Source organism: Apteryx rowi, unplaced genomic scaffold, assembly GCF_003343035.1.
Source record: "Apteryx rowi isolate R43461 unplaced genomic scaffold, aptRow1 scaffold_526, whole genome shotgun sequence".
Classification (NCBI taxonomy): domain Eukaryota; kingdom Metazoa; phylum Chordata; class Aves; order Apterygiformes; family Apterygidae; genus Apteryx; species Apteryx rowi.
The window spans coordinates 403079-431024 of record NW_020450790.1 but is presented as its reverse complement, the minus strand read 5'-3'; the positions used below and the strand labels follow the sequence as shown (position 1 = coordinate 431024).

Genomic DNA, 27946 nt, shown 5'->3' with positions numbered 1-27946 from the left:
TTCATAGGTGCCCATTCTGTTTTGAACATCTGAATAAAATTTTAGTAATTTCATAGGAGATGTGAAAAGGTAAATAACTGCACATACTTAAGGACTGCTCATAATGTTTACACATGAGATGTTTTTCATATCCAAAAATGTGTTTTAAGCGTGATGTCTAACCTCTAATATGGAGGGAGTAGGGAAGAAGGAACCTCACATGTGGAATAAGATTTGACCCCAGAATGCAGTTAAAAACATAAGGAATCTAATAATTTATCAGAACACTTTCCTGCATCCAGAGGCTGCCTTTCAAAGTATCATTTCATAATAGGTTATTCTGGAAAATCACTGCCAGTCTTAAAAGAAATCTGCAGGGTTTTTGGCATTAGCTTCCTCAGCTAACAAGCTAACATTACCTTTCAATTAATTCTTGAATTTCCCAGGCAGTTAGCAGATGCAAACATCTTCATATTATCTGAGATTCCTTTCAAATTACTCCTCTATATTTATGCTATTTAAATCCTTATGTGCCAGTTACCTGAAGTTGTTTTTAACTGCTTGCTACCCTTTCATCCAGTTTAAATAAAAACAGCTCAAAAAATGAAATCCAAAACATCCATTTTAATACATGCAGTTCTGAAGCTGGCAAGGGCTGTGACAAATTATCATCAACGCTAGGCTGGTATCTTTATACAAAAACCTACGTAAGGTTGCGTTTGTGTGCATTATGGACGTTATTTTGGCACGAGGTGGGCCCGGAAGGGTGCTTGGCACTGGAAGCAGGGTGGCTGTAGAGGTGGTCCCGGCTGGATCGCTACCCCCTTGCTGGGCAGCAGTCCCCGCTTTGGCTGCTTCTGCAGCTGTTTGCACCAGCTGCAGTATCTGGCTGCCTCCCCTTTGCATATATTATTTTTTACACCTATTCAGTTGACCCAGAATATATTAATTTGGTGCTGAAGTGAATTTCATCTGCCTCACATGAGCCATCCTGCCACAGGCTTGAGATTCCTCCCAACTTGCTTGCTGCTGACACACTGTTTACTCAACTCCAACATTATATCATACCTAGCAAGTTTAAAACAAACCCAGCTGTCCCTGAAGAGCTAGGTGATTTATGTGGGTTAACAACCGTGGAAATACATTTAAAAGCAGACAGGATCCCGCAGATGCCTAAAAGTCCTCGTGCCTCACAACTGTGCTCCAATTTTAGCTACAAAGCAAGTGTTACAGTCAGCTATAGAAAGCTTAACCCATGCACTGCCCATTGATATACAAAAAGTATATTAAAAATCAACATCCTAGAAGCATAACCATCAGGTTATGCCAAATGTATTTATTATCCACAACCGTGATGCCACAGCATAAAGTACCATGCAGAAAGTTACTAAGTGTAGCTTCAGAAATCAGCACAGGCTTCAATTTTTACAGAAAGCATTTTGATCAGCATAATTTACCTCTCCAGCTAAGCACTATAAAACTATCATTACATTTAGCCTCAGATCCCTTTGAACATTTAAAACTATGTCCTTATTAAAAAATGTAAACCACATATAGAAAAGACCCTAGTCTGTGCCCTAACTTCTTAGTCTTCTGCTGCTGCTGCTCTGAGGGAAACAACAGTTTTAAGAAGGTACAAAACAAAAGAGCAGCACTCTGAGCAAATATTTATTATACAAATTGATCAACTTATATATCTCTAGGAATGGCTGCATAATATATTGCAATTTAGCTTTTGCTACTGGCAAGCTAATGTGCCTCTGAAGCTGAAAATGGTTCCTCTCTTGTTTGTAAAGTACATTTATTTCATTATGCCAATTAAAAAAATCCAATTCTGTCAAGAACCTCAAAGTGCTCACAAGCACACTAAAATCATATGTTTGGTATGATTTCTGGACTGCTATTGGCTAAACTATTGACTACTTACAATTGCAGCATAAAAAGCATATTCCTTGCTAGTGGTAAAGGGGCAATAGAAACAAACCATCTTAACTTTAAAATGTTAAATATACTGTGACTATCTATTGGGAACCCAAGATATATTGGGGCTTTAAAAATGTTCTCTTGAGCATCACCTTAGGGTGGAAAAGAAAGAGATCTCTCCAAAAGGGAGATAACCTCTCTCACTTACTTCTAACAGAAAAGGACACACAATATGAATTGCTAAGCAACACCAGAAAGAAAACAACAAAATCAAGAACAATAGCCACTGCTTATCTTCAGACCCCTAAAGATTTTCTTGGGCTTCACACTGACTCCAGGAGATTTTTACCCTTCTTCCCTTTATATGCCTCCCTTATTTTCATTTTCCCTTTTCTCCTCCCACACCATATTTCACCCTTTTATAACAGTGCGCAAGGTTGGCATCCTGGCTGCTCCTGCCTGCTCTCCTCCTCGCTGTGTGAAGCCACTTGGCAAACTGCGCAGCTGCCTCTGGGTAAAGATGAAAAGTAGCCCCAGCTTGTCTTGTGACAGTCACCAGTTTCTTTTCCTGTGCATGGAAACCCATCAACCATCTTGTGATAACAGGGTTTTACTTCCCTAGTGTGCAGTTGCTTCAGGGTTTGGGGCACCATCCCTCAAGGGAGCTTTTGCAGCAATGTTTTCCACAAGCCTTCTTACCATCTGTATTTTTTTCATAAGCTTTCTTACCTTTTGCTGTGTAAGTAAATTCATAAACACATCAAAGATAAACAGACAATGAAGATATAATGGTTGTTGCACAAGTAGCTATGCAGGAGAATATTATCCACAGATCATTACTCTGATAAAACCAAATCGGTCCACCCATTACAGGGACACATGCTTTGAATTACAGATTAAAAAATAGAGCAAATGATCGATTTCTTGATATATGGAAGAGATATGAACACCCTGGTTTGCAGCATCACAAAGAATTATTTTTCAAGTAATTCTACATATTTTCCTTTACACTCATTTTCCGAAACCAAGCAAACAAAACAACAAGGGCAGCTGAACTGAATTAGTGAGCATCCAGAAATATCCAGTCCATCTTTCTTATATACACACAAGAATGTTTCTAGTTTGCCAAAAAAAGAAGCAATATTTTTAATACTACTGCCCTCAAAGAAGCTGTCTCTTGGCTGTATGAATTACATACTACTGTCTTTGGCAGAAAAAGCAAAGAATATATGAAAATGCAATGGTACATAGAACTAACATCACAGGAATCAGCCAGCAGCCATCTCTACGCTGTCCCACATCCTGAAGTCCTCATGTTTTTACTATATCTTTATTCAAATCAATAAAATTAACAGGAGTTTGCCAGAGTACAATCTCAGGATTTAGCCTTTTTTGTTTGTTTGTTTCATTTTAAACTTGACCTCTGATTTGCCAGCCTGGAGTCACCTGTAAGATATTTTCACCTTCCAAAAAACTGAACTGAAAATGGTCCAGAGGATTAGTGGTAGAGCAGACATCAGTGAAAATTTGTTATTAATAGCAGAAATGTCTGAGGGGAGAAGCTATTCAGCTGACAGCTTGGAAGCAGTGCACTGTTTATACACTTTTCTTAGCATCTATTATAGGTTTAATTGAAGCATAGCTTTTCCCCATTGTGGCAAGCTTCACGCTGAGGAATGCAGCCCCCTCCATGGGGGAAACACAAAAAGTCTGGAAGCACTAGAGGCATGTTGGAAACCAGATGTAACATCAGAAGAAATGATCTCGTATGGTGTCAGGCGTCCGGTGAAGGCATATTTGAAATCCTGGGCCTGGGCACTTCATTATAGCAAAAATGTGGCAAACAAAGTCCTGAAAACTTTAAGGAATCCTAGCCATGCTGCACTATTCTGGGGGCCAGTGCAGAGCAGGTTGAAGCCACATACTGAGTATTTTCAGAGCAAAAATCTTTTTCATCAACTTCAAAGGGAGTCAGACATCAGTCGAGTGATTTAAACTGGAGGAAGTTCATGCATAAAGAAGGGAGAACTTCTTTGGGTGGCCCCGAGCATGGGACTTCCCTCTCGCAGGAGAAGGAGATTAAAATAGAACTAACCACATTGACAAGTAACTACAACATCTTGTATTTGGAGATAACTTCTCTCAGATAAAACACACACACACACACAAATGCAAATGAATTAAGCAAGACGGTTGTTTTTATACTATGATCGCTTCTGTTTTTAAATGCCTGGGCGGTGTTTAGCAACTGTGGGTGAAAGGCAACTTGGGAGAGTGACAAATAGATTATGGACTTCGAGGTAGGGCAGGGCATCAAAATAAAGCCAAGTGGTATCACCCTACCATATGAATGTAGTTAGGTTTTGGGAGGGAAGAAAACAAAAAATTTGCTTGGGCTGAACTAAGAAAGCATCTGTTGCCTTTTTTTTTTTTTTAAGCCATTGTATCTTTCTTCTTGTTTTGTTTTGTTTCATTGCCTGCCCAAAACCACACAGTTGAAAAGCAAAAGGAAGCCATAAAGGGATAGTTAGATATCCAAGCAAGAAAGGTAAAACAATGGCCTAAGAAGCCTCCTCTCCAACAAATTAGCCAGTTTTATAGTTTCTAAGGGCTCCTCAAGCCAAGCCTGATGGCAAGGCTGTTTGCCAAACCTGGGGCAAGAAGATCAAAGGACACCAGAGCTTCAGGAGAAAGAAGAGGAAAGAGAGCCTTGAGTAAGTTCAGAAACGCTGCCCCGTACCTCCAGGAAAACAAGCTGACTGGCCAGCAACACCAGCATAGGAAAAAAGTGCTGCCTGTACCTGCTAATGCAAAGGCCAGGAACAAGGCAGATCTGCCTGTAATACAGAGACAGGGCCATGGGTGAGGGAGATGTGTGCATAGCTCCCTTTTCGTACTGCATCAGTGCACAATATATTTCTGAACATTTTGGCAAATGAATTAGTGAGAGCCTTTGGAAAGAGCTTTTTCACTCACTTCAGCCACCTGCTGAAAGAGACTCTCCCAAGGAAGGTAGTGCAGAGGCCAACCTTGTCAGATCCCACCATGGCCAGCGCCCAGAGTCCTCTCGCCCCTCTAGGGCCTGGTAAGAGATGGTGCGTTAGGGGATTTTACCCTAGGAGACACAGGGAGGCCAAAACTTCACACCGCAACCAGTACTCAGGGAGAACCTTAGAGAAGTAAGACTTGCAGATGAATCCAGGAAGCAATTTCCTTTCAAAAATGAAAAACAACAGATCAAAGCTTACTACTCCTGCTACCACATCCCTTGTACCAAATAAATCTGCCTGCAATCATGAGTCAGAGCCCTTAGGTAAAGTATTATAGGCCTATCATTTTGGAAAAGTGCATTTCAGTGTGCTAAATGAATAAAGACATTAGCTTTATATATCACCAGTTGATTAATTATAATCAAACATATGCAATGCAGCTCTGGAAAGCTTCCATATGAAACAAAACTGAAAAGGCAATTGAAATGATAAAGGTATTTTCAGTCACAAACAATACAGACTGAGCACATCAAACTCACCTTGTAAAAATTTGCAAACTAATAAAAGTTTGGCACAGCACACAAGTGACTGATGCTGTCATCAAAGCCAGCAGATGAGGACAACTGAGACAAAGTCTGGACATTTTGATGGTTAGAATAAAATCCAGTACAATGATAGCAGGAACCAAACCAAAACCACCAAGCTGGTTAGCGAATACAAACTCGCACATTATGGATGCTTTGGTCAAGCTCTTCCTTCTAGGAGTAGCTGGAGTGTTGCCACATTGCCACTTCCCCCAGTGCTTGCGCCCATTGCCAGCACAGTCACGGCTGGGAAGCATGCAAATGCTCCCTGTGCCGTTTTTACACAAATTCAGTTGTTCGCTGTGCCAAACAGAGTGTCTATAGCCCAATGACCACGCCATTCCCTAATGCACACTGCAACGTATCAGGTACTCCCATATAAAAAATACAGTACTGTGTGGGACAAAACATAGATTAACATCCGCACTGATACAGAGGGAAAATTCCTTTGTAATATATTACAGATACATAAATTGCTAACGTCCTACACATTTTTTAGTCTTGCCTTCTGTGCAAAGCTTAAGACTGTCTTCAAGATTGTCTCAGGACACATAGCACATAGCCAAACACAGCTTTTTGGAAGGTCAACCACAGTTCTAAGTACAAATTCACGTAAGTTAAAATCACTTTGAACCTAGCGTATCTCATTTTCTGGTTTATCATGAATATAAAATGTGAAATACAACACAGTCTCAGAAAGCCAATTTGTACAGAGTTCTCCAAACCATAGCAGGGAAACAGCTAACACTAAAGAAGAATAATTTGTTTACTACATGCATTTGGTAAAGCTTCTCCAGCGCTTGTATGGAATACTTCTAAGGAAAGGGATACTAACAGCCTATTTTTGAAGCAGTTTGCTCTACCAGATATAGCTTCAGTCTGAATAAAACTTTAAAGCAGCCTTTCTGTGGCCAAATTTGCCTCCAAGTAAATACCCAAAAGCTGTGAAAGAGAGGACCTCACTGAGCAACTTTGCTGTGTGAACTGGAGACATATGCAAAATAGTTCTTGGACACTTTTTTTTATTTATAAACAAACACAATAGAAGAGACACAGGTCCTTGCTTAGCTGTGCTATTCATTGCTGAAACTGAAATGCTGGAGAGCAGTGTGGAAATAGCTATCTGAGTCAGGCACTTGGAGAGTTAGAGGCACTTGCAGAACGCAATTAATCTTATTCTAGGTGGAGATCTGAAGAGGTGTGCTGGATCACATTCTAGAAGTACCCATTTTTCTCCATTAACTATAAAGGGGGTCTAAATATTTTTTCAACTTGTACTGCATTTGTATTTTCATCAAGAAGCATTTTGTTCCTGGAAAAAGACAACCAATTCTCTCAACTATCAAGAAACTGGAACATTCTTTTAAAAGAATTTAAGCAAGATTTAGAGAAAAAACAAATAAGCAGCAATGATGACAGAAGAGTAGCTTGAGAGTTTATTGACTGAGAATGCTTCTTCACATCAGAAAGAAAAGAATAAGAATCATTTTTTGAGTGCCATATATGAAACATAATAATATAAGTTACTATACAGATGGCTGACTCTACAGTGGACATTACAGAAAACTCTAGTGCAGCATATAAGTTTTAAACCATACAGTGCATTTTAAATAACTTGCAGACTTCTAGTGGTGCATTCTGTATTCCATAGATAGAAAGAATTCAATTAATTTTCTCCCAAAACTTATATTTTCAGGTTTCTATTTCCACAAAGATTAAAATCACTTCTGGACAGCAGCCAAGAAATCTACTCCTGATGTTGATTTAGTTTTTTTTCTCCTTAGCAAAAAAAAATTTTTTGCCATATATTTGCTATACAATTACATCTGTTGCTTTTTAAATACTTTTTCTGGAGAAAGATACTAAGCAGAAAAAGTGAAAACCCAGCCAAGTGCCTTCAGGGCTGATTTTGCTGAATGTTCAATAGAAGACAAAGAATCTAAGAGCTCTTTGGTGAGACTTTTGTCTTAATGAAAGGATTATTAATTTTAATGACTCTTTCAGGACTTATCAAGATGTTCTACATATTTAAAGCAAGTATTTAACACATCAGAATGAAGAGAAATTGCCACACAGTATAAGGGGCTGGTGGTATTTTTTTTTTCTTTTTGACTATTCCCTTACAGATGAGCACTATGATCAAAACTTCTGAGACATACTAAAGAATGTTATCAGTAGTCTCAGTTTTTATGTTTACTGCTTCCTTGTCCATGGGACTGCAAGACAGCTAACTGGCTTCCTTAGCTTTTTTTTAATTATTATTTTTAATGAAGTGCCCCAGTCCCTATTTTACACAATTTAGCATGATCAGGTAAGGAATACTGCAACACGGAAACAGCTTTTGAGATGGAACAAGGCAGGGCTTGTGCTTTGTTCCTGAAGGTACCGTGCCAGTGCATCTGTGGCACGGTGGGAAATGAGAATAATGTCATTCAGGGCAGGATGCTAACCCACCCCAAGGTTTTGCCTACATGCAGACTCATGTTTTCAGATCTCTCCTTTTGGGATCTGCTTTGGGATGTCCTAATGTCAAATTTCAGCATGCATGCCTGTCACCGTAAAAAAGGTAAGATCACAAACAATGGACAGAGACATCAACAAAAGAATCGGATGAGGTGAACTGTCTATACAAAGAAAAAGGATTATTCCCATTTATTCACAGATATTTTGGCAGCAAAAGATGGGGATAAAGACCCCCAGCACATTTAACCCTCTTGACAATTCACACGCTTATGTTCTTAAGAGCCTGTCAGACTGAGCTGACAGATCTGAGACCATGCCTAAACTCCCCCCAGGCCAGTCTCCAAGCAAGCTAGGGTAAAGCTCACCTGAATATTGATTGCAGGGAAGCTACAGCAGAGCAGCAGCAAGGGCTCCCAGACATTTACTAGCTTATGAGCTTAGTTACTCCATCCATGTATTTCAGGGTTACCTTTTCTGGCATTAGTGGGGTCTGAACAGGTCCCCCAGCTTTTCAGAGCAGCAGGCAGCCTCCAGCTCCTCAGAGCGGCTTGTGCAACCCTGGTAAATTCTGCAATGTTATATTCTTCTTTATGGACTAGCAGGCTCAAGGTGGCATTCTCAGGCTTGCTGTTGTTATAATTCTCTCAGTCCCATATCTTATGGCAACATTTCTACTTTATGAATGCATGTAGCCAGTGGCTGGTAAGGAAAAGGGAATGAGGAAATTTCACACATCACTAAGAATAATATAAATGGTGCAGCAACTTTCAAAAAAGGCAAGATACTATTTAGAAGCGTGACAAAGAAACTGGTTACAGTTGGGCAAGAGAGTTAAGAAAAGCAAGCTGCATTTCTGTATGATACATAATTGATCAGTTTGACATATCAGAGGACAACAATTTATAACAGAAAGACAGGAACAATAACAAGGAAGGAATAGGACAGACAGGAATTTAAAATGGGTGTTTAAAAGCAATAACCTTGCTGCTGGGTATGGCCTGACTGATTTAAAAAAATGCTGTGCAATTTTCTGGAAACTACATTGCCTAATACTTACTCATGAATAAAAACTGTTCCTTTTATTTTGTGTATTTAGGATAGATGAGGTAATTGAACTGTCTTCCATTTAAACATGCTGTACATTATATCTTGTATGATTCTGTAAGGCAAGGCTTACAGGGAGACAGTTTTATTAAGCCAAATTATATCATTAGGGAAATGAGAAGCAGTCAGGCTCCAAGCTCTTTCAGAGAGACATGACTCTGCTGGACTCTGAACTCAAAATCTTACCACGGTCCCCCAACTATTCCATCTGCCTAACAATCTTCAGACCACAATCACCACTACCACGAGCACCTTTTCATGAGGTCCCACTTTTCTTTGCATCACCCAAAAAGTTACTATCTTTTCAAGGTGTGCCAAGTGATGCTAGCTGAATACACAATCGCTATACACAGTCTACTTAACAGCATCGGAAGACCAAAACTCATTGGTGGCCCATGCTTGAGACTAATTCACTTCCAAAATTACCTTACTTTAATTTTAATATAAACCATTTTGCATTAAGGCTCAAGGGACTGAAACTGCATAGAAGGAAAGCTTCCCTTTTATAGTTTACTGCTACTTTTTGGCAGTTACGAACAAAGAGGCATCTTTAAACAGTCTTCTCTTTCATTCCTCCTCTGGAACCTGAACAATAGGAACTGTGATAAAAGCAACTTCCAGTTACAATAAATACATTGTTCCAGTTTAATTAATGTTTTCCCAATACAATTGGTGTGTAAGAGGTCAGAGAAACAGAAAATTGTGTACTATAGAGATCATGCTGTCAGGTAGCACATTAAAAATATTAAAAATGTTTTCCATTACTGTTCCACAACACATTCTGAGATTGGACTAGCAGGATAGCATGTGCAACAACCAATTCTTTATAAAGGGGAAGCTGAACCCTGTAATCTCTTTATCATCCTGTCAGTGAGTTAATGGTCATTACCATGAACAGATTCTTATTTTATCAAGCAAGCCAAGGCATCATTGGCGCTTTTCATATGATAATAATGATGTTTTACACCACAATTAAAATCAGTACAAATTTTGCAGCTTTGCTATAGGTAGCCTTAGCTGCAACCTTTCAACTTGCAAATACCACATAAAAAGTCTTATCAGAGATGTCACACTAGTGTAGCACACTATTCTTTTTATGACCAAACCTCTTTTCCTCTCATTCCCTCCCCTCCAAATACAGTACAAAAGGCTTAGAGTCAGAAACAATAAAGGAAACTGTCAGCTGAGAAAAACCTTTCCTAAGCATTGTGTAATGCTACCATCCAAAGCAGAGCAAGGGGAGCTTAACAAAAGGCTTAACATGTGTTTTCACTCAAGATTACCCAAATTCCAATGAATGTTGCTTTTCTTTATCAGCACTAAAAATATTCTAACAAACATCCTCATGTCAACAGTTAAACGTTTTCAAAACAAAAATCTTTCACTGTTTTGCAATATTTGGCTTCTAACTCCCCTCCCCCAACCAACAATCACAGCCACTGTTAATTTATTTATTTTTTGGAAATATTTTACTTGTCCAAACAAGCATGGAAATCAGTTTTCATTGAACTATGTCATGAACTCAAGGGTTATACATATAAAGTTTTTTTTTTTTTAAGGTTAAAAATATCCTTACTCATTTAAGTTGGGTGATGGTGGTTTGTTTCTAAAGGATGCTTCTAATCTTGCCACTAAACAAAAAATAAATCAAGAACTGGACTGCAGCTAAATGCGTGCACATGTAAAACAAAACTGAGACTGTGCAATGTAGTGTTGATCTTGGACTCTGAAAGGAATTTTATTAAAAGTTCAGTGATCTTCAAAAGGTGACTCCCCCAACCTCATAATTTTCAAACTATATGTTATCTCAGGATGCCTCATATATGGCAAAATGAAAACAGAAACAGCTGAGTCTCAAGTCAACTTCTGCAATACCTCCCAGATAAGCATTTCTGTGGTTTTTTTTAAACTATCAAAGTCTGCTGAACTGGAGAAGGGAAAGGCGGTATAAAGAAGAAATAGCGTCCCTCAGAGAAGTACTCCAAGCTCATATTCACAGCTTTATTTTCCTGTAGTCCTTTCCCAGGGCAGAAAACCCAAGAAATGTGCACTATATAAATCTGGTAAAAATAGATGGGAGTTGGCAGCACTGGAAAAAAAAAGCATCAAAAAAACCCTGTTTCAACCTAATCAGCTACTAACAATGAGCAACACAGCAGCTAGAAACACCATCACCTTATTCTACAGAGACCTTCAGCAACATGGCAGCTTCTGGGTCTACTGCCAATAGTTTCCATTTGTGCTAGCGTTTCCTTCCGAAGTGTAGGGACACAGAACAGATAGCGACAAAAAAGTGAAGTCACACTGCAGGCTACTAATCATCAATATACATGAACATCTGTGTCACATCTACCCTGGGCCAAAAGCCATCCTATGATCAATGGAGAAAGGCTCTTTGCTGCAGTGCCATTCTCCACAGCCATTCCTCTTTACAAAACCGTATTTAATTGGTATGAAATGAGGTACTGCCAGCCAACAAGACAAAACATTAACATCCCGTATGGTAGTCTCTTACATTTAAAAGGAGAAGTTGAAGCCAAGATTTTAAAGTATGATTAATGATTTCTGGTTGCACAGTTTGAGTTACTTTGAAGAAATGCTGAGTTCAGCTTCTGAAAAAAAAATCAGGCTCCTTTAACAGCTCTTAAGCTAAACCAGCCACAGGTTGAGGTACCCAAATCACTAGTTGTCTGAGATTGTTGGCCAGAGACTGTGGAGACAACTACCTTGGGAAATAATTCAAACCACAACACACATTTAAAACCCATAGCCCTTGCTTCAGTTTGCTCTAAAATCTTTGCTTAGCCAGCCTCTGTGGGTGGGGTAAATGTGCATTTGCAGAAGAAAAAAAAAAAAGGTCTTTCCTGAGGGCCTGGGCAGATGAGTAAGTTTCCATGAGGTAAGCAAGGGTGTGAACCAGCTCTGAAGCCATGGACATGCTGCAACCGCCCATGTGCGTGCTCTTGTGCTCCAGTGAGCCAGAGGTATCTCCCTGGTAGGAGCATGCACACAGGCAGTTAACGGCAGCGAGCGGTGGTGCCTCAAGTTCCCACCTCAGTGTACCTGCCAGTACCTTGCAGCCTGCATTTGCGTTTGAGATCTAGACACAAGGTAGGCCATGCTTATAAAAGCGCTGCAGGCATTGAGACTTGCTCTGGCAAATCCTTTTGCAGCAGTTAAAGAATTATGGCCCTCAGCTGCCCTTGCCGTTCCTCTGCCACCAGTCACTATCCCAGAGCTGAGCGGTCACGGGCTGCACACGTCAGGGCCAGGTCAGGTCACCTCCCAGGAGAAGGAAGCTGGCGCTGCACTGCTGTGCTGCTCAGGGAGAGCAGCGGGCTACCCGGCCGTGGGCTTTACCTCTTTGTGCCTGTAACACTAGGCTTGAGAAGCAGAAGAAAGATGTGGACAGCTTGTGACAGCTGATTTGCCATCAATGACTGTGAGGAACAGGGTTCAAAACTATCTGACAGTGTTCACTTTTGGCTAGGCCACGGAGCACTTCTCATGTACCACCAATCACTTAAATATCACCTAAACACTGTTCAATTAATGCCATGGCAACTACGACTTGGTCTTAATAGAGACCAGGACCTCTCTGCTTCAGACCTCCGCCTCCCAAAACCGAGAACAGCCTTCGGCCTCCAGCTTACCTTTCAGAGTACCTGCTCCTCTTTGACCCATCAACCAACGTTGCTGGCCATCAACTACATCACCTCAGCTGACAATCATTTTGGTTGAACACATTCAACAAGACAACTGCCCCCCAGGAAACTGCTCCTGCCAGTAACTCATAGCCTGTACTCATACTTGAAACACAGGCACAAGCTAGGCCATGCTTACAAAAGCCCAAGTGTCTACTTGGTCACTTTGGCCGCTAACATTTTGGCGTCCCTGAGGGATTAGGGGACCTGACTGATAAGCACCTTTGCTATGCCTGTAGAAGGGGCAGAAATAAAGACTATTTCCTTTTTCACACCAAGCCAATGGGAAAATTGCCATAAGAGACAGAGACAGACTGATCAGGGACAGCTTCATGAGCCTCTGTTCAAAGGCCGTTTGAATTTGCCCCTGCTGAAAGTAGGTTTAAGGGCTTATATGACAGCTAATAGTTGTCTCAGTCCACTGTACTTCAAATTTCTGTCTTTCCTGACATCTAATATGCCCCCTGAACTGGACTGTGTATGTAGGGGGACTTACAGGTTAGCTACACTGGTTCTACTGCTCTTGGGGATACTCCTACACCAAAGGCGTTGACAGCGAGAAGTATGCAGGTCACTTCCTTTGTCCTAGCATTACCTAAGTAGCAAGACACAGCAGAACAATGTTCATATTTTTGTCGTAATATTTAGCCACTTTGAGACCTTTGATGTGTTTACCATTCAGCCTTAAATACCTGAGCTAAATGGAATGAGTTTGTGTACTATGCACACGTTTCCACTATACCTTTCCAGAAGCAGAACCCAATTTTACAAGTCACACAAAACACAGCCTCCTTCCCACACTCACACAAGATACACGTTCAGAATAAAAAAGCAATACTTCACATCCTTTTGCTAACCAAAGATGCAAATGAAATGGAGTTGGCAGACTGTACTCTTTCATCAGTTCTATAAAGAATTTCCATGCAGAAAATGTTTTATGTGCTTACTGAATTCTTTCTTCCACAGTACTGTTATATTCTCAATTAGAAAAAAAAAAAGTAAATATTACACTAGCTATTTCCATGTACTAGCCAAGAACTTTCATCATAGCTACAATACCTACATGCACAGCTATCCACCAAAGAGAAACCTAAATTCTCTAGAATTACTGTTGCAGTGTTAAAGTCCGTAAGCTGCCAAAGCATTCAGGAAGTTAATACATTTGTTTATGGACTAGACAAGGCTTAATTAAATGAGGCAGCTCAGAAGAACAGTAAATCCTCTCTCCTCCTCTCCCCCCCCCCTTTTCCTAGAATATCTTTCTTCTCATGGAGAAACTCTTTCTCCTCTTCCTAATAATCCCATCACAGATGACAGATATGTTATCAGTCATCACTGGGATTTGACACATTCTTAATACCTGTCATGACAGCTCTGAAGTCTGCATACTATCCCATTGTATTCCAAGGCATTTGCAGGAACTAATGGACACATCAAACAGCAGTCCTAGTATTAAGGCTCTGCTCTGTTGGACTGCTGAACGTTTGCAATATAGAAGCAGATGCTTAAAAAAAGCTAATCTGTGATTATTCAAAGTTAGACACAGAATTAGTACATATAAAACATTACAAATCACTTGTGTGTGCTCTACACCTATCTATGTTTGTCTCATGCTAGGTTGGCCACATTGTAGACTATATTATTATATGCTTATTGATAAGAATGCTTTAATATTTAGGTAAAGGTATCAGTGACAGTAAAGGTTAGATTAATAATTCAAGGTCCTCATTGAAGAGTTCAAGTATTCATGCTGCTAATATGGCAATGCATTGCTGTGCGCATACTGAATCCCTCTTGGTTCCTAGGGTCTCTGCTTTACATTCCTTTAACGGGGAACCTGATGCAGAAGCAAGGTGCAAGTTAAGGCTAGAACCAGAATTAACATCTGAGGTGAGCATATGAATTAATATGAAGATAATGGAATTGTAAAGTGTATCATTCAAAGTAATTTGAAGATTATATACCTCAAATTTTGGATTCTCAGTATTATGAAACCACAGATCGAACACCTGGAAGTAGTAGAACGAATGAGTGTGCAAAGAGAGTGAGGGAGATGGAGTGAGGAACTGTCCCTGATGGGGATGCAAGGAAGAGACAGAAGGAAACCTGATGAGCAGTTTACACTGAGTGACAAGGATGAAGACATAGTCTATGTAGGACACTCCCCAGCAGTTTCTGTATCAATCCATTCCTAATGCCTACTGATTTCTGTGGACCTCTTAATACAGGTACTTTTGTTTTTATTTGTTGAAGCCCCCAAAAGAATAAGCTGTGACACAATTAGTTCCTTAGAGAGATCTCTAAATAGGCATATTTTCATTTTTAAAAAATTCAAGTATTACTTCAGATGACTGGTCATATATGTGGAATACTTTTCAGACACAAAAATAAAATAATTCCTTACTGTGACCTTTCTTTGGAGACCTAAACTTGCCAGAAACTTTCTTAGTTCAGTCGAGCTGCTGCAAACCGTCATATAGCCACAGTCTTTGCCAACAGCATATGAGCTGTGTGATAGTAATGTGTCTTGCCATTACTAAGTGCAATAGCTTGTTGTTCTCAATGTATTTACAACTTTGCACAAAGCAAAAAAAACCAAACAAACAAACCCAACAACAACAACAAGCCCACGCAGATTACAGACAATGCAGCCCTGTGCACACAAGTAGTATAAAGCCCTTTCAGCAAGGCAATGAAGCTAAAGCAGAATTGTGTGAGTAGCATGCTGGAGTCAAAAGGAAGTGTCCCACTGACATCAGTAAGCCTTGTAGGTCTGGAGTAAATAAGACAGGCAAAAAATGTTCAGCAGCCTAAATGACTGCATGTCCTTTGGTTGAAATTGTTAACCAATATGACAGGTCTCACAGGATTGCTTCCATTTAACAAGAAATTGATCACCACACTGTGTACTTTTTATAGTGAGACTTTCCTTAGGAAAGACACGGAGCAAATCTTGCACCTGTAGGTGTTTGGGAACTAACAGCATTTTTGGGAGGTCAGAAATCCAATGTCTTCCTCCTCAAGCTGTGGCTTGACAACACAGCAAACCCTGCTCTAGGGATCTTCAGATCTAAAACATGGTAATAACAGTGCTGATGGAGTGTAAACTCCCTTGGTCAGTTGAAGTACTTTCAGAAAAGCTGAAAGGCTAAGTTTGTATCAGTAGACTTCATACCAGATCAGATGTTGTCCATACTTGAGCAGCCAACATAAAAAACATAATGCAAACAAACTTGGCATTATATTTTCTGATCATGATCATATGCCAGAGGCTGTTCCGGATCAAAGTTGCACTGCTGGCTGATCTTGGGCTGCACAGATGCAGCGTTAATGCTCATGGACCCACAGCCTCATTGACAAGTCTTCCCAACAAATATTCTCTATTTTGGCGCCACTCCAGGAAGCATTACTGCTTCTCCTGCTGTCTACACTTTCAGTTATTCCTTTCATATACACTCTCAGCTGTAAGCAAATCAACATGTCAATCCCTTGGGACACATGGCTTAGCTTATATTTAAGACTTGCCATTCTGGTTTGTGCTTTGGACATTGATTTCTATTGTCTCAGCTATCACTCAACAAAAGGGCATTTAATTGCTCTCTCATTTAGTCTGGGGGGGAGGGGGACGAACAACTTTTACCAGCCCTCTGATTGATGGCAGCCATTAACACCTTCTAGCACAATGCTGACTTATTAGAAGCTCGATTTACATGTAAAGTTCATTGGAACACCAGTGAACCAGATTTGCATCTACACTTGCCTTGAGAACTTTAAGAGACACATATCTCCACATGATGCAAATGTGCAAAAATGGTTACACTGGCCATCCATTTAAAGGAAAAAGGTGGAAGATTAATGAAGTTTGAGGAAAGCTTCTGGAAACAAAAAAAAAAAAACAGTAGAGAAGCTCATAGATTTTGTTTCTGTCTTTAAACACTACGATGTAATTCATAAAGCAGTTGTAAAAACCAACCAAGCAACCTGAACTATGCTTATTTATACAAAGGTAACACCAGGAAACACTTTATATCCACTATGTGTCAAAGTTCATAATTGTGTACTATGAAAGGCAATGCTGAGGAATTCCATAAACTGTTTTTAACTCTTGGATAAGCATTTTCTGTTCTCTTTGTAACAGAGGAATTAACAACATTAATATTCATATTTACTTTCCTACATACTCCTTAGAGCAATGAGCCACATACTCTGGTGTACTACCCTACTATCCAAACTGCTGACCATAGATTTTTAGTACTCAATTCATTTTATTAAAAAACACAAGGATGCTAATCTTTCTTTCCAAAAAACAGATCTCAAGAAACAACTAGATCAGGGAAGGCTTCTTGCAAAGGAAATACTACCTTTAATCAGTTCAGTTATGTGGAACTGGCAGTAATTTCAGTAAAAGTCTAATACAGTTTAATGCAAGGTATCAAAATTTAATCATTGCATAGTCTAAGACCAATCATGCTTTGAATAGCAGACTTTCCAGTCAGACATATAAACAAGCTTAATAACAGTGTACTATGAAACACATCTTGGTGGATATGTTTTCTTTTTTGGAAAGAGTTTCCATCTGCGAGCTAGGTCACTAAAGGCCGATGCTGCAATGAAACAGCATACGACCAGAAACACGTGAGCGCTTGCGGTGTCTCAGTTGTGGGAGTGCTAGCCACGGCCTGGCACAGAGGCTTTCTGAAACCACGCTGGCTATACCTGCAGAAAAGGACTTCTGACTACAGCTTCAGATCATATTCTGTATTATTCACATAACTGATTTAAAAACCCATAGCAAAATTACAAAAGAAAACTACTCTATTACTCCATTTCAGTGAGTCTACACTTAGGTTAACAACCTCCACAGAAGACACATTTGTTCCTCATACATACTCATTTTTCCTGATCTGTATTTTTAAATAAGCTTAAGTAGTGGTTATTTTCATGCTTTTCTTCCCTGATTTTAGGTATATAAATGAATGTGTGTAGGAGGGAATGTACCTTTTGTTTTAAAACAACTCTCTTCATTTGTATTCATTCTGCAGCTCACATGCATGTGAAACTATATTTCGATCCCTCCCTTTCCCAATGGTTTTTAAGAGGAAGTAAAAACTTTACATACACAAACAAGCAAAAAAAAAAAAGCCCTCCCAAATTGGCATGCAGCCAGTTATTAGCTAAACACTAAAATACACTTGTTTTCTTAACTTTGCTCTTTGTAAATTTTATTTTCCTCTCCCATTGTTACATTTCTCTTCAGTGTCAGGCAGGAGACGTGTTTCTCTTTCTGGAAAGGCTAAGTGTTACCTTTGGAAAAGTACAGTCTATGGACAATTATTACTGGTAGCAAAAGGTTGAAATTTAAGCTGCATAGCTAATCCCAGAAAAAAACCTCAAATTCCCCTCAAAACTCATGCCAAACTGGAAATAGCACATCAGATAGCAGCACTTCCAGGAATGTCACTGATACCAAGTAAGCTGTCTAAATGGTTTTAAGCCAGTTTGTGACTAAAAGACAGACCAAGGGCCGTGCTGGTGTAACTTCCCTGTCAATCTTTACTTCAGGTCTCTTTGGACACATAAGTAGAAAGAAAATTCTTAGCAGGCGGCAGGGGCTTTACAAGCAGACTTCAGAGCGTCCCGTCAGGCCAACACACGCTAATCAACATGGCCAGCTCCTCAAAAATAGCTTTATCGAATCTATCTCATCCTCCTCAGAGATACAGTCATCTCTGTACACCTTTGAGATTCAGTTCAACCACACATCTGCTCAAAGTCCCCATGGGAGACTCGGAATGTAAGTGCAAAATTAGGGCAAGCGCTAGCGCGGCAGTAGGCCAAAGCATCTTGCTGGCAGAGGCACAAACCTGCTCTTCTAAGAGGCATTCCGTCTATAAATAGGTTTATGAATACAGAACCTCTGCCAAGCTGTTCTTTCTTCTTTGCTTATTTTAATGCCTCTTGCAAGATCGGCTCCTAGAAGTTTTATCTCCATTAGTAGTAATAAACATTTATTATATGCTCCAGCAACATTTGAAAGTTTTGATGAATAGCAACAGTTCTGTCTAGAAAAACAGAATGATGATTTCACATTTTAAAATCTCTAATATATTTAAAGAAAAAAAAAAAGGGCGAGCCTACCTGAAATCAAAGAATTCCCATGAAAATTCTGCGTGCACACCACTGCTTGGCAGAGGGTAGCTGACTTCTGCTGAGGCTTCAGGAGGAGATGGGACGGCGCTGGTGTTTAATCTTCCAAGCCGCTGTTCAGCTGAGCTCCAGCGGGCACCAAGAAAGCCCCAGTGTTGCGTGGGTGGTCTCTCTGTCTTCCCACCTGCAACAACAGGACACGGTCTCAGCTCCCTTGTCACAGGAATGATGCCACATTTCATATTCAAGACATGTTGCTGGCAGTTTACACTGTCATGGTGACTTATATCACTCAGACTGCTAATCAGTCAACGTGGGCTTTTTAAAGGAGGAAAATCATCCAGGGTGGCATTATGGATAAGCACGGTTCTGCCTTTTTCAGATCCAGGTGCCCTCCCAATTTAGTACATCTTAGGGACACAGAAAGCACTAGAAAGCTATTTATAAAGCACTTACGCATCCCAACTCTAGCTTGAATGGGCCACTTTTCTACAGGAAAATGGTAGACCCATAACAAATTTATTCAAGCCCAATCTGAAAGAACACTTTATGATAAGAATTTGACTTCCTTTGAGATGACCAAAACCCCAGTACTAATATAAAATAGAGGCATTAACCAAGGACTTAAATTACCTTTTGCTTTCATCTATTATCATTCTCTTGCATCTCCTTTTTTTCCCTTTCCCTCCCAACATAGTTCACCCATCCATTTTCAAGGATGGATGCCTAAATGAAACCCTTTATTAAGGCTCAGTTTTCAAGAGCAATCTCACCTTGCAGTTTCCCTTCACTTCAGAAATTAACTTCTAAGGGCATATTCTTGAAAAGCCTATATCTATACTTATTTCAACTTCCTGGGGAATAATTGAGTATAGAAAGTAAAATTCAGCCTGATGAAATTTTTATTTCCATCTAAAAATAAAAGGCAATACATGGTAAGGAACTTCTCTCCCCAGCCTCTTTTTTTTTGTTCCTTTTAAAGGTGAAAACAAAGGAGACAAATTACATTTCGATTTTCCCTAACAGAAATTTTAAGAAATTCGAAGTTCTGAGTTATGCAAAGGAGACTGCTAACTACTTTATCAGGTTCTGAGCAATCTGACCTTACTGGCTCCACCCTGAGTGGACTACACGACCTCCAGAGGTCCCTTCTAACCTGAATTATTCTTTATTGTCTCCAAAGGGAGCCAAGACTGGCTTATAACTCTTGTAAATGTAAGCAAATTTTTTTTTCATAAAGTTTACTGCTATTTTTACTGTATGCCTCTTCTCCAACACAGATTCCTTCAATGATTCAAATCTACAGGAAGTTTACACATAAGAACTCATAAACAGGCACTTTTAAATTAGCCGAAGTATCTTCTCGCAAGTCATAAACTGAAGGGATTTAATGCATTTATGGAAAACTAGCTCTAAAAGAAAACTAAGAGAATGTATTCTAAGTCCTCACTTAGGTAACACTAGAGAAGGGCTTAAAAACAAACAAAAAAAAGGTGATAAAAGGGGCTATGAAGACTGTTAGCCTAGGCATTTTGCAGGTTGGCAGGTTTCTTAGGCAGTTAAAAGCTGACTTTTCAAGGAGACCCTCAGAAGGCAAACTTCCTCCTGATTTCCCCCCACACGCACCCTCCGATCCTTAAGCATATGCACGTATGTTGATTAATACTGAAGAAAAACTTGGGCAATGCAAAAAACTCCTTTTCCATTTCTCCATGTACCTGCTCCCATTAGAGAGGAATAAAGACATCAATTGATATGTGGGATATCCAGGGAATAAATAGCAAGAATCCCACTCTTAAAACATCATAAAGGCAAGATAGCAAAATTAATAAATATATACGCTTTTTCCCTCTCTCAGGTGAAGGAATGCCACATGGGACTGGAAAGTTTGAAAGTCAAATAATGGAGCCTTAGTTCTGTTGCTCTTCAAAGTCTAATACGCCTGTCATCGCTCCCCTCCTCTCCCTTTCGCCTCTTCCAAAAACTTCAGATACTTTCTCTTTTAAGCCCAAAGGACACATTGACTATCAAATTCTAACACTGTTAAGTCTGCTAGGGAACACTGATGTAAAAAAAGACTAATTTCCTGAGAGTACCACAAGCATGAGACTAAGAAGCAGGAGTATACACATTCTTTCTTCCTTCGTTTTAAAGAATCACAGGTACCATACAGCTCATATTCTAATAAAATCATTTCAAAGAAATAAATTCCATCACCAGTTCAAAATCTCATGGTTAGCCTTAAACAGAAATCAAAAATTCTGAAAAGAGAGTTGATAGAAAAGGAGGGCCTTTTCTTCAATATCCATCCATAGTTTGCTTAGAAGCTTAGAATATTAAATGGAGTAGATGAAATGCAAAGTCAAATTTAATAACCCTGAGAACAGTTGTACATGATGTATAGCCGGCATGCAAGTCTGCTGCAAAAATGCATTTTTGCACATGAAGTCGTAAGAGTGGCATTCCTAATAACATGCAGTAAAAGACAATGAACGGAAGAGAAATCAGTTCAGAAGTTAGCCCCCAGCAGCAGAGAGAGGAAATTGTTTAGTTCACTTCTCTAAACGGACGACAGCCTATATAGCTCAAATTAAAACCTGGATCCATAATCCTTTAGGTTCAATTGGAAGATCATGAAGAGTACAAAATGATTATTTTTTGTGTCTGATGCCATTTTTCAAGTAAATTTAGGGGAATAAGCACTGCTACATTTACAAACCACTCTCATCCTTTTTTTTTTCATTGTTAATGATAAAAAGTTGGCTGCAGATGCAACAAAACCTGTCAGTGACTGCAACGTGTCCTAAAGCAAGTCTGGCCTATTAGTCCAGCTGGCTAGACGAAGGTCACTGACAATGCTAACACCTCTGACATTTTATAATCAATTGCCAGCATTTACAGAGGAGAAGATATTACTAGCGCTCAGCACACTTGGAAAGATAAAAACTCTTTTCAATTAATCTTAAGCTTGCTCTCTCTGATAGCCAAAGCACAAAATGATACAACCTAGCAAACCAAATACTAGTGAGATTGGTTTCTAGCATCCACTACCATATTCTGTTGGTATTTAAACAATTATAGTTTATCTACCTTTTTCAAATAACTGCAATATGAATCATCATAGGGACAGCAGTAGAGAAACAGTCTAATACTTATAGCTGAAGAAAAAAAACCACTTAATTCTTAAAGCAACTGTGTCATCCTGAATACAAGTCAGCAAATTGCTGACAACACTGAATGCTTATTTTAGATATCTAGTACTTTGCGTAACAACTCTTGGAAGAGATATTGGCCCTAACCTATCTCTTTGCTGCTAGTAAAGTATGACTAAGCTCTTCCCATACATTGCACATTCATCCTGTACGTTTATAATATGGAGCAGGAACAGAGACTGTTGCCTTTTAAACTATTCTTGCTTCTACTATTGTAAGTGAGGATGGAGGACTAAGGAGAGAGATTTTAAAACAATACTTTGTAAACAGTCCACAAGCCCTATGTGATTTACAAACTGCCACTGTGTTGGATGAGTTCGGCAGCTGGGAAGCCCTAGATCCCACAGCTCTGCCCTCATTCAATGGTTCCACGCCATCATTTTGAATTTGATCCGCCTCAGAGAACAGGGGGATCCCTAACTTAAAACCTCCTGAAGACCAACATTTCAGGCAGATTTCTTGTTCCTGAGAGCCCTTCTCATCCTGCAGCTCCTAATTCAAACCGTCAGAGCCAGCTCTTTCTTTTCACGGGAGCTGGTTGCCTTGCGGTGTAGTGTTTGTGTCAAATACAGTTGCTAAAGGCTCTCCAATTTACACTAATAAGTGTCATTAGGAGAAGAAAAAAAATGGTTGTGTATTTGTCAGAGAAGAACCATTTCCTGATGTTCAGCACAGACAGGATAATGGTCACGGGCAGCACCTTGGCTCAGCAGGCACTGCTGGTAGGTGGTAAATGAGAGTGTTGCGGAGGGGACAGTTATTTTTCAAGGGGAGGAGCAGGGGACAGTGTCTGCCAAAGGAGGCACCCCAACGGCAAGAGATTTATTCATCCAAGCTTGTGTCAGTCTAGGAGGAGGGAATCATTATGCAGGGCCAGCTGCAGGGGTGTGCGCTGCTGTCTGGAAAAATTAGAAGTCTAGCAATGCAATATAAAGAAGGGAGAAATGACAGAGTGAATGAAAACCCCATGATAAACCCACTTAGGCTCTCTTCTCTCCGGGATGAAAGATAAAGTCTAATCTCTTTGGCACATATCCTGGCCGAGACTCAGACAAATGTGTGTACAAACATACACACACACACACACACACTTGCACACAGCCCTGGAACATGGAACAACAACGTCCACCAAAATGACCAATAACTGTACAGAGCACTAAGCAAGACTCATTTTTTTTGAATGTTTCTAGGGAAAGATCAGAGCACCCTAAAATGCTTTTGATCTGAAGACTTCTCATCTGCTACAGAATGCCTTCTTTGTGTAAATACCTTAGAAAGAAATCCTTCCCATCTGAATACTTGGGGGGAGCGCTAGGGGAAAGGGACAGGAGAGATGACAGGGGTATAGGACATCGAAGAGCAACAGGAAGAACTGAGGCTCTGTTATTTGACTTAGGGAGTCATCCCAATTTTATATGGCATTTGTTTGCCTAAGAGAGTTCCTGGATGAGTCAGGCAGGTCTGTATCACTTCTTTTTCATATAAGGTAGAGTTTCTTTTTCTGCTTCATTAATACAGTCTATGAAACCAAATACCCCAAGTATTTCTTCATTATGCTTGTTAATAACCTATATGGGGAAGTGTTTGGTATTTTTTCCTTCTGCCTGTCCTGACCATTAGTAAAGCCTCAGGGCCCATGAAATTCTTTCTGGCACGCTAATGGCTTGGAATAGGCAGGACAGTACAAAACAGCAGCGGTTTCAAGAACATTTTCCCGGGGGAGAAGGGAAGGCGGATGTCCCCTGATACATCATTTCAGGTTACACATGGTGTTGTTAGTTTTTTCAGGAACAGAAGAAATACATCTTGCCCAGCATGCCTACATTGTAAATTTTGTCACTGTATGTCCTTCAGTATAAGCTCTTTTGGATCCAGTTTTATGAGAAAGTTTTGTTCACTTAAGAGAATGAGAATTAGAAAAAAAAAATCTACAATTTTTCCTTTCCACTATGTGTGCACATTTACAAACTTGGGGATTTTTTGTCTTTTTTTTTTTCTAAGGCCTCTCTTTCACAATATTCTTCCTAGCTGTATGATCTATCAAATGTAAAAGAGATTTATGCTATCAGGTTTCAGATTAGGATGCCACTGACCACATTCTTGACTACCTGGTGTGTTATACAAGCACTTATACCCGTACAGTGTGGGTCTAATGGGTTAAGAAAAATCCAAGTCCTTGGAGAAAAAAAAATAGTTTGTGGAGTCGAGATATTGATACATTAACACTGTGCAGGTGTAAATGGGGTATGGAAGTGAAGAATGGAGCCTTCTGAAGAATTAAAACAAATGGAACTTACATACATATATGGTAGCTCAAAGAATGTAAATCTGAAGGCTGGTGCTTGCTCAAAGTTATGTGAAAAAGACACAGGAATGAAATACAATTTTTTTCAGTGAGAAAATTCTGTTGCTGGAAAATTCTTAAATTACAAACCATATCATTGTCAAAGTGCAAACAATACTTTTTACAGCAACACAGTTGCGTTTCATGTATTTTTTTCAAGGAAGGTAAGGACAGACAAATGTATAATGTTAATAACAATCCAGGAAATATGTTCATAGTAATGTAAGATCTCAAATACATTACGAAGAGAGGAGAAAGGAACACGGTTATTTATCTGACTTGAAAACAGCACAGTGTCAACTTAAGTTAAAATTCTATTTCAGTCTAAAGCATTACAAGGAGGAAAAACCCTGTGTATCATCGGTTGTAAACTGAAATGCTAGCAAGGTTTTTGTCTGCCAGCTGGTTGAGTATCAGCAATAAAGCCAGACTGTGGGTTCTTCTTTTAAAAGATGTGGCTGCAAGGCTCTTGTAAACCGTGTACGGAGAGTTTCTCATTTACTGTTTCCACAGGCAAATTATTTAAACAATTTCTTATTCACTTACTTAATAGAAACTATTGTAACTGGTGTTACAATAAAGCAGAGGTAACTCCCACAAGGAGGAGAGCAGTACAGAAAGGCACAGTGGTCCTACACTTTGGAAGTCACCAAGAAGGTACCTTAAGCAGTCACACAAACAGATCTTTTACCAAAGCAAACAAGCAAAAGCAGTTTGTCAGCAAAAACAGCTTTCAAGGGGCACATAAATTAAAAAAAGAAATTTAGCTTTTCTTCCCCCTCTAGGACATACACACACAAAAATTGTTCAGTAAACCCTGCATAAAACCTTAAACTACTACAGTTTGAGGAAAGAGGCAGGCTACTCTTACAAATTTTCTGGGCTGAGGAATAAATAAATCTGATAGAAGCAACACTTAATACAACCAAAGACTATAGACTGAATGAAAACCTACCCAGTTTGCTAATTTTTATACAGGTTATTAAAAAAAAAAAGGAAAGCCTGATCCAAGGCCAACAGCCTGTCTTACAGGAGCTTCTTTCCAGCCCTGGCAACCTCACTCAAGGTGCACTGGCCAGTCTGAGCAGAAATGCAAATTCTGCTCTTTGGCCATCGGCTGCTAACGTCCCAGCTGGCCAACACACAAAAAGAGGAATGGAAGGATGCAGAAAGCAACGTGACAACAACGAAAATAAATGTATATCCCTGACCTCTGCTCCTGCAAAAGGAAGACAAAGAAAAGCTGCCATTTACAACAGCTGGGGCTGTTTTTATTTAGTCACATGGGCCTTTAATCTCATTGTACAAACATGTTGTGAAATCTCAAGACATAGCTGAGGGAACGGATGAATGTCACGGAAAGCTTTGTTTTTGGCAAACTGAAATTTAAGGTGCGTGCAAATTAGTACTCTGGAAAGGGTAATATTCTGGGAAACTGGAATTTATCTCCACTGACACATCCACAGCTGGGCAATGGTATGAACAGCTTCTTAGTGCAGATCCAACGCACTTCTATTTTGAAATGGAGGGATGTGGAAAATATTATTAGAGTTAATGGAAAATTTTTATTATTTTAATAATCACTTTCATCCCATCTTTGAAAACTATATTATAATGTGTATGTTTATAATAGTATACATCACATATCACATTCACATTTTTCATAAAACAGTAAGTTCCAAAAATGGTGGAGGATAAAAAAAAGCTAAGGAGTGAGGAATTCAATACACTGTGAGGTGGAAAAGAGAATTTCCCTTCCCCGTGCCTTTTTTTTTTTTTTAAACACATCACAGCTTCCTCCTCCTCTCACAACAGAGCATGAGAGTGTAGGTATGCTCCCCTCCCTTCCCACTTCCATCCTCACCATCTACATGGTTTATTCATCTTTTTGTCTTACCATGCACTTTTGGACCTACACCGTTGAGGGTTTTTTTGCTGTGTTTTGTTTCTACTTTTCTGCTGGCACTTACTACGGAAACTATCACCACTGCACCAGTATTTATACATGTGGTGTTACGAAAATATTTAAGATCGTTTGCTTTGATGTATTGCTCTTTCCTTACTTCCCACTCCAGTAAAAAACACAAAGGACATTTAAGAGTGATAAGAAATTCTACTGACATCATCACTATGCAATGGCATAGTCAAAAGTTTTAAGTCTGAATCACTCATGTGGTGTTCCTTGTAGAACGTCCAAAACAAGCCCCGCTGTTGCTTAAGTTTCTGTGGAAACTAAGAAACATTGTCTAAAAAAAAAAAAAAAAAAAAAAAAAAAAANAAAAAAAAAAAAAAAAATCACCCAAATAACCCAAACTTAAAAACAGGCTGCATCTGTTAAAAGGAAAACCAGGACGCAGCACAGGGATGTTGCACACGAGAGGATACAATGCTTGCTTTCTTTCCAAGTTACCCATTATACAGCATGTGACTCCCTATTCTAATGCTGGGTTTGATTAAAACATTTTTGGTAACCAAATGTTGCACAACACAAATAAGGAGGACTTGAAGCTGGAAAATCCAACTACTCCTAGGTCTAATCTGGCAAGGGACTAAAACAGGCCTGAGACCAGGGTGCTCTTCACGCGATGCCCGGGAAGCATCAGTGCCTGTGGAGCTCCAAGGGGAGATGTAAAGTTTGCTGCACTTGGCGGGGCTGTCTGACACCGTCTGATCACCGCTCCGGAGGTGAGCGGGGACGGCCTGACAGAGCCACAAAACACTATGAAGAGACTTGCCATACAAAAAGGGCTGGGTATCATCACAGGATGCTCTATCAACCACCAGCCGCCAGCACACATAAAAGAAAACAATGAGGCGAACCAGCAAAAGAGGATAGGCAGATGAAGCCTTTTGCATTTCATTTTCAATCCTTTCATCTTTAAAAACTGAACAGATTGCTTTGTTTCTAAATATTTTCAGATGTTCTCTTTAGTTTGGTTTGCACACAAGTGATAAAGAAACTTAAAATATTCCAATACTATGCTAAAAAAGTTTAAAAACTTTTCTCCAAATTGGAAGTACTTCAGAAAAAAAGAAAAGATATATATCAAAAACCCCAAATATATAATCAAGTTCTTTGAAGTCACTTTCTACTCCACTAAGACATTTATACTAATTGGAGAACTTCTCATTTCATCTTTTCAGGCACAAAACATTTCTAAATGATTTGAGATTTAGGATACACTATTTTAATACTGATTGAGTATTTAATGAGGTCATATTTCAATAAGATTCTTGGAGTTCATGTTAGAGAAAGGTTTAGGCAACTGCCTATGCAGGTAACCTACTAGTAATACAGCAATGTCAACCTTGGGCTGATTCTCATACAGAAATACACTGATTTAGTATCAAAGTTTAAGTCATACAAGAAACACTCCTTCAGTAGTTACAAACACCATGATCATTTTCAGCAGCTCTTTTTAAGTGGCTAATCACATTAAAAATATTCTAGCCTAGGTTTCTGAACAGCTAAGAATGCTTTATTCCTGAGTCAGTT

At 39.5% G+C, this 27946-nt stretch overlaps 1 protein-coding gene across 3 annotated transcripts in view; it reads right to left on the bottom strand.

Moving 5' to 3' along the window:
- Positions 1-27946, bottom strand: part of PLXNB2 (plexin B2) — a 260640-nt gene that overhangs the window by 161963 nt on the left and 70731 nt on the right. For all 3 annotated transcript variants that reach the window (XM_026080566.1, XM_026080568.1, XM_026080567.1), the window contains exon 2: positions 18886-19078. The gene's annotated coding sequence lies outside the window, so the exon portion shown is untranslated. The remainder of the gene's footprint in view (positions 1-18885; positions 19079-27946) is intronic.